Source organism: Meles meles, chromosome 21, assembly GCF_922984935.1.
Source record: "Meles meles chromosome 21, mMelMel3.1 paternal haplotype, whole genome shotgun sequence".
Taxonomy (NCBI): Eukaryota; Metazoa; Chordata; class Mammalia; order Carnivora; family Mustelidae; genus Meles; species Meles meles.
In genome coordinates, this window is record NC_060086.1 from 24369361 (window position 1) to 24377455 (window position 8095).

Below are 8095 nucleotides of genomic sequence, written 5' to 3' on the forward strand. Positions count from 1 at the left end.
CCAATCCATAACTTTCTGACAAGAGCTAAGGGTGTCAGACATTACACCAAACATGCAGATCACGATATCCCAGACCCTGAAGGGCACAGCCCTGCTACATGTCATCGAACATTAGTTTATGGGTTCTCCCAATCTCGCTGAATGTTTTTTCAGATAATGGAAAGCCCAGTGCCAAAAGAGCTGTCATGAAACGCATCTAGATGGTAAACATGCTTGGTCCTTGTACTGACTCCGTGAGTCTAGAGTAGGACCCAAGCAAATGTCATTTCTTTAAAAAATCCCCACAGGGGGCGCTTGGGTGGCTCAGTGGGTTAAGGCCTCTGCTTTCTGCTGGGGTCATGGTCTCAGGGTCCTGGGATCCAACACTGCATCTGGCTCTCTGCTCAGCAGGGAGCCTGCTTCCCCCTCTCTCTGCCTGCCTCTGCCTACTTGTGATCTCTCACCGTCAAATGAACAAACTCTTTAAAAAAAAAAAAAAGACAAAAAAAAAAAAGTCCTTCATGCTTTGCTGATTTGCACTGGGTTGGGTACAACTATTTAGTCTCTGCATTTCCAAACCCAGACTTCCCCTACAATGTTTGGGCTGCAGACACAGGAAGGCATTGGAAACTGAGACAGAGAAGAACAGAGAAATTATAAAAACTCCCAGAGAAAACCGACTGCAGCGCGAGGCCAGATCCCAGGGTGGGTGGCTGTGGCGGCAGCTAGCCATCTGGGGCCCTGCCTGAGGGCCGCCCCCCTGCATGCTGCGCCCTTCACAGACCAGGTGCGCGCCTTCCAGGAGCAGGTGGACAAGCTGGAGCACCTGCAGGTGCACTTGGTTGCTTCAAAGCCATCCCGCTCTTCACGCCTGACTCCTGTGGCCTCTCCGACCCAGCGCATGCGGAACGCCTGCAGGAGAAGGCGCAGGTGGCCCTCACGGAGCATGTGCGGGCCCAGTCCCCATCCCAGCCCCAGCACCTCGGGAGTCCGCTGCTGCAGCTCCCGGCCCCGCGCGCCCTCCAAGCCTCCCTCAACTCCCAGCTGTTCTTCATGCGCCTGGTGGGCAAGACGCCCACCGAGATGCTGATCCGAGACATGCTGCTGTCAGCAAGTACCTTCAATTGGCCCTACGGCTCTGGCCAGTGACATCGCTTGCTGGACACACCACAGCTGGGTCAGCACACCTCAAGGGACACGGATGCTTCGGCCTCCCACAGGGCTCCCAAACGGAGGACCTTGGCTTCTCTCCTCAGACTCCTATTTTTTAAAAGACTGTGAAACATTTGTCTCCTCTGGTTTTTTTTTTTTTTAATAAGCACGATACAAAAGAGAGTGTCGGGCTCCAGCCTTGGCCTCCCCAGAACTCCTGGCCAGAATAGAGGGCCAGGGACTGAGGGGCCCATTCCTGGGACAGCCTGGAACTCAGCACCCCAAGCATGAACTTTTGGTGCCGGTGGGGTTGGCTTCCCTTGGGGAACGACCTGCCGTTTGGACTAGAGGGGCCAGTGTAGCAATGCGCCAGGCAGATTGTCTGGATCCGGAACCCACGTTGGACACTATATGATGAATGAATCAAAGTCAATAATAAAGATGTTTCCTACCTGAAAACAAAAAGAAAACCGGAAGAAAAAACCTATCCCATAGAGAGTCAAGAAAAGCCAAGCTCTAGTTATACTACTTCTCTGTCCTTATTCTGTGCTTCAGTTACTCTACAGTCAATTTACTTTAAGTAAGCAAGTTTGCACAAATGGTTACCAACAAATAATAAATCAATTTATCAGGAAATTTTAAGGACACCTAATTGGGACATGGTTCTGAAAAGCATTTTATTTCCCTCTCATCATTTCAATGGCACTGCAGATTCTCTGGGCAAATAACTGTCCATTTGAGAAAAAATTATTTCTAGTTCAACAGTGTGACACACGTGGTCAGCAGCACCTGAAAGCTTTTCACAAATGTCACCGCGGACTGCCTCCGAGTCTTCAAAACTTATCCATGTGTTTATTTATTTCTGGAACCAACCACCACTGACACCTACTACCTGTCAGACATGGCGCTAAGTGTTTTATTCATGTTAAATATCACTTCATCTTCACGATCATCTATGAAGTGGGATTATCATCATCCCCATTTCTCCCATCAGGAAACTGAGACGTACAATGCTTTAGCAACACGGCTCAGAAGAGGCAGAGCTAGGATCTGCTTGGGTCTGGACCCCATGTTTTCAGTCACTATGATTAGTTTCCAAGACCCTACAAAAAGTCCAAGTCTTCATCCCAAACCTTGATTTTCCCCGTCCTACAGTCCCCACGTGGCCCCAGCTTCAAGGACGTTCTCTCAATTCCTTGAACAGTCCACATCCTTCTCGGCTCTAACTTAACACCTTCCCACATCTGCCTTGATTTCTTAGCCTCCTGGTCTCAGCTTAAAGATTACTCAGGAAATTACAAACTCTGATGCACCCTGTACTTCTCAGCACTCAATGCAAAACAGTAATGACGAATATCACAGGTCATTATTTCCTTCCTGTCTTTTCCCGCCAGGTGGTGAGTCCCTCACACATCCTGTCAGTCCTATTTATCATGTATTCCAATCACTGATACCCACAACCCACCCAAAAGGAAGGCCATTCCCCCTACACACACACACACACACACACACACACACACACACACACACACACACCCCCTGACTGGCCTGATCTCGGTGCACGGTGGGGATCCTGACACCCCATAGTGGAATGTAACCTACTCAAGAAGGAGAACGGAACTTCTCCCCCATCAACACTACACTTACTGGCTTCAAGTCGGTCTTGTAGCAGGACTTGAGCCAAACAAGGCTGAACCTCATCTGCCTGGTTCGGCCGCATTTCCACTCTCGCTGTCTCCAGGCCGCACACATAATTAGCAGCTCCGTAAATGAGTCCCCGTTCTGGGCTCTTCACAGCTGTGAAATGAGGGGCGCACAAGCTGACAGCGACCTTTTGGCAAACCAGTGTATTCCTGAGACACAGGGCCACCTCCCAGCGAGGCCCCAGCCCCCGGGGACACAGGGCCCTGACACCAGGCCCTACAGGTACCTCCGTGCAGAGAAGCATCTTCCCAAGGGCCGCTCACTCCCTCCTCCTCTGTGTCGACCTTGAGGAGGAAGTACGGGAGATGAAAGAGGGCGTCCTCATCCAGTGGCCATGGGTCTGGAGGTTCTGAGGTGCTGCGCCCATAGGGCCAAGGAAGCAGGATCCAGAGGTGCCAGGCAAGGCTCACAGAAGGCTGCAAAATGGCAGTTGGTCTCAGTGACCCGCCCACGTCAGCTATCCTTCCCGCTCATTGGTGCTATGCCCACACGCTGATTGGACAATTTCCCCGCTCCCTCGGCCTTCGGAAAGCATCATTGGACAGCTCTTTGGGCCCCGCCCACACAACCCTGGGCGCACACGCTCTCTCCTTTCCCATTCCCACCTGGTAGGCCCTCAGTCCCATCACCGTCCTCCTTCTCTGCTGCTGCTGTTTTCTGAGTTTGGCCTCTCTGAGTTCATCACAAGCTTTAGATGGTTGGAGTCAGTACAAAACCCAGCTTTCTCCCATGGAATTTCTTTAGCACCCTTTTCAAAACTCAGATGCGCATATTTGTGGGGACTATTTCTGGGTTCTTTGCTCTGTTCTGTTCTATGTGTCTGTCCTGCTGCAAATACCACACAGTCTTCCTGATTATAACTACTAATAAATTCTGAAACTCCGTAGACTGTGTTCCCACCTTAGTATTATTTTCAAAATTCTTTTTAAAACTACTCTAATTCCTTTGTCTTTCATTTTAGAATATTTTAGAATATTTTTTACTATCTCTGCAAAAACGAATGAAGCTGACAGGATTTTGATAGGAATGGCATTAAATCTCTCCAGCAATCTGGAACAAATGACATCTTTACAACACTTAGTCTTCCAAATTACGAACACGGTGTATCTCTCCATTTATTTATATCTTTCATTTGCTATATCAGTGCTAAATAGCTTTCAGCATGTGATGCCAGGACAGGTAGTGCTAGATTTATCCTGTAGTAATTTCTTTAAACGAGTAATTGTGAATGTGTGTTTGATTGTGGAGCCTACATATTCATCGCTAACATAGAGCAATACAATTTACCTTTACATGTTTATCCTGTATACTGTTTCACAGTGAAATTCCATTACTAGTTCTAAGAAGAATTGTCATACCCTCTTGTGGCATAAGGCCTGAAATTCAGATTCTGTATTAAGGGCTGTCTTGACACCTGCAAGATCAAGGAGCGACTCAAATGGCATCATGCATGTTCTCCTCTCCCTCTTCCCTCACAGGGGAGGTCTCTTAACCAAAAACTCTTCTCATCACAGGCACTAGACATCGTGCCTATTGGTTTTGGGGGAGCAGCGTTCAGTTCCCTAGAAACCCACTGAATTCCTCAAGCAAGGCACTCACACCTTCCCATGGCAACCAGGACTTGCCACACCCTCTTGTTTCAAGCAAGTCTTACCTTCCAAGGCCTGCTGGTTCTCTCAGTTCTCAAGTGTGATCTCTGTGCAGTCCTGCGTGGTGTGTGGTATCCTCCTGCCCTGAAGTGTGAGTATATGTGACTAGTAAACTGTTGTCAATCACATGTGTCGGGTGTCAGAGGATCCCCACAAGTCTGGAGCAGGAATCTCTCTCTCTCCTCAGAAGGTGATTAGAAGAAGTGGTATCACAAACACGATGTCCCTATGTTAAATGAGGACACGGAGGTCAGCTTGACCTACTCCTTCACTAACTAACTGCCTTCAGAGGTGAGAATTCATGAACTGAGAGGGAACTGGCCATCGCTGGCCAGCTTGTGTGTTGGCTCGTGTTCTGCGTGTTCTGTTATCTCACACGGAGGTCGCCATCCATTTCAAACTAATGTCCCATCCTTGCCAACAAGGTGAGAATGAATGAGAATTGACTGTATCTAGGAGGGAGGTGTCACCTATGTGACCTGCATGTGGCCTGTATTGGTCTCCAAGGCTCCCCCCTGAGGTTGGCAACCGAAGGACATGCTGCCTGGTGTGCTTGAGTTCCAGGGACTGGGTGTTGGGCCAGTGCTTGATGCTGATGAACAGATCCTATGGGGGAAAGCACACCCCAAGCACAGTCCTGGGGGTGACCCTCTGTGTTGTGGGTGCAAAGGAGGGAGGCCCCAACCCCAGGGAAATGTAAGAATGGCTCCCTGGCTGCCTCGAGTCACTGTGGTTCAGGCAATGGGAGTGGCCTTGCCCGGCTCCCGAGCTGCCGCTCCTCTCCCGGTTACCATGGGTCTTCCTGAACCCTCAGGGTTTTGAGGAGCGCATCCATGGCAGTCCAGGGCCCACAAGCTGATGAAAAACAGAAGAGTGGAGGGGGGCGTTTGGTGTTCCATTTCTCTCCCAGAGCCAAACCCCTCCCCAGCACACTTGCCTTTCTCGTAGTGTTATTGGTCCCCAGCTCGTCGATAGACTCCTCTTGTGATCCAGGGGCTTGAGGCTCTGACTCTGGCCATGGGCAGAAGGATTTTGCTGGCTGTGGACTCCAACACTGGGGAGATGGACTGGCATTCCCACAGGAAGAGGACAGCCATCTGTGGGCTGACCTACGCAGTCCCCTTCCCCATAAACACCCAGAGCGTGTGCACCCTGAGTGATTAGATGGGGACAGAAACAAAAACTCGTGACTTGACGTGGCTAGAAATGAAAACCTATCCTGAGGGAATCTGTAGAGGGGGAAAAGGCGGCAGGGCAAACAGTCCACACTGAGAGAAGGTAGGGCTGTAGCAGAAGATGGTTTTGCTTCATCAGCAAATAGGCTGTGGGTCCCGTGCACTTCCACTGACCACTCCACTGCCTGAACCTGTTTGGCACAAGATCCTGATCCTCAGGGTTGGGGGGGTAATATATGGGGGACCCCTGTGGCATAGTGAGGGGATCAATTCCCACCTTGACTTATGCCACTTGAAACCATACAACCATCACCACGACAGAAGCTCCAAGGCTGATGATGCTGATTTGAGACTCTCTGGAAGAAAAAACCGAGAAAGAGGAGCAAGGGAAAAAGACACCCTCCCACCCCACATGTATATCCAGGAAGACACTAACCCAAGCAAAGGAGGAGTGGAAGAGAGAAAACTGAATACAGGAGGCAAAACCTGCCCCCCCCAACCGACTAATTCAACATAGGTTGAAATTTGACCCAATTGGAAATCCAGCATTTACAAGGGCACCTGGGTGGCTCACATGGTTAGTCTTCTGACTTCAGCTCGGGTCTTGATCCCGGGATCCTGGAATAGAGCCCCATGTCAAGCTCCCTGCTGGGCAAGGAGTCAGTCTGCTTCTCCCTCTACCTCTCCCTGCTGCTCCCCCTGGGTCCTGCTCTGTCACACTTGCTTGCTCTCTCTCTCTCTCTCTCTCTCTCTCTCTCAAATGAATACATAAAATCTCTAAAAAATAAAAAATAAAAAGGAAATCCAAAATTTACTAAAATAATTTAATTGGCAAAATTAAAAGGAGGCCGATTGCCTTCTGTGCCTCTACAACATAGGTTCTGAATGAACTCTAATGTTGCTAAGATGCACCGGTTGGCTAACCTTCACGGACTTAATTCAAAATCTGTTTAAAGCAAGTATAATAACCATAGATTCTACCTTCTGTATTTAATGCTTTGACATCTCAGGCCTTGCTGACTTTGGAGGGACTGTCCCTGGCAGGCTGACTTAATTCCTAGAGATGGTCAACAGCTTGCCTACTGGCAAAGCTTTCACATGTAAACCAACCAATTCAGAGCCTTTACCCCCAACCACCTCTTGTAAGAAACTCTTACTCTGGGCCACTATCCCCTGCCCTGATCACCCCAGGGCCAGGGACAGACTACTCCAGACAGACACCACTGTGTCCCGGAACCCCCTGAGATGACACAAACTAGGCAGTCTTAAACATGCTTACCTGGGCTCACCTGCCCCTTGCCATGGAAACCACAATAAAGGGTCTTGCCCGTATTGTCTGTCCCTTCACTCCCTCTTTCTCCTGACCGACACTGGTGCTTCCCTGGGTGGCCCGCCATGGCTCTCAGGACCTCCTTTCTCGGGATCAGTGAGCCTACAAATGCTTCTTGCATTGTGAGATTTACTTGTATATCTGCTTGTCTTACCATACCTGGTTAAATAAGCCCCTGTACCCTTAAAACACTTGAGACACCTGGGAGGCTGAGCGGGTTGAGCTTTTGGCTCAGGTCAGGATCTCAGGGTCATAGGATTGGGTCCCATGTCCTGCTATGTGCTCAGGGTGAGTCCGCTTGGGATTTTCTCTCCCTCTGCCCTTCCTTCCCCACCACCACCCCTGCCCCTGCTCCTTGCTATCTCTCTCTCTCTCCTTAAAATAAAGAAACAAAGTCATTATAAAAAACCATGAGGCAGCCCAACAATTTAAAGATGGTGAATATTTTGCTATTATATATTTGGCTAATATGTCCTGTTCAGTGCCTGTTTCAACATTCTCTCAGTCACACGTGCCTTGACCTTGAAGGAGACAGGATTTCCCTCGTTATGCACAGGGCACCCAAGCCGCTCTGCTATCGCAGGCAAACTGTGGGCAGGACCTTACTGCACCCAGCTTTCTCCAGGAACATAGATGGGACGTCACATTTAGGACATCCTACTGTGAGGATATTTGTTTGGCAAACTTGTTAAGGACCTACAAATGCGGGGCTTCCTGGGTGGCTCTGTCGGTTAAGTGTCTGCCTTGGGCTCAGGTCCTGATCTCAGGGTGCTGGCAAGAAGCCCTGCATCAGACTCCCTGATCAGCGGGAAGGCTGCTTCTCCCTCTGCCTCTGCCCCTACCAGCCCTTAGTACTCTCTCTCTCTCTGTTTCTCTCTCTCTCGTGTTCTATCAAGTCACTAAATAAAATCCTTAAAAAGAAAACAGGATATAGAAGTCCAACCTCTTTCAGTACTTTTTGGGTTCTGGAGGCAACATAGTCCTTGTTTACAAATTTTACGGAAGCCCATTTCAGCTGTTACCTGTCACTGAGCCCACGTTGAGTGGGGAGGGTCTCCCCTCAACAAAAGGTTCTAGGATCTGTGCAAGTAAAATTACCTGTTGGG

The 8095-nt window shown here is 49.5% G+C and overlaps 1 long non-coding RNA gene across 2 annotated transcripts; it reads right to left on the bottom strand.

Annotated features, from left to right (window-relative positions):
* Positions 1 to 763: 763 nt before the first annotated feature.
* LOC123933390 lies at positions 764 to 3119 on the bottom strand. 2 transcript variants are annotated; one of them, XR_006816588.1, is made up of 4 exons: positions 3062 to 3119; positions 2779 to 2962; positions 1098 to 1239; positions 764 to 891 (listed from the first exon to the last, which is right to left on the bottom strand). It is a non-coding gene; the product is annotated as an uncharacterized LOC123933390 (long non-coding RNA). The 2 variants fall into 2 exon arrangements; XR_006816587.1 differs by lacking the exons at positions 764 to 891; positions 1098 to 1239 and adding an exon at positions 1336 to 1583.
* Between the last annotated feature and the right edge of the window lie 4976 nt (positions 3120 to 8095).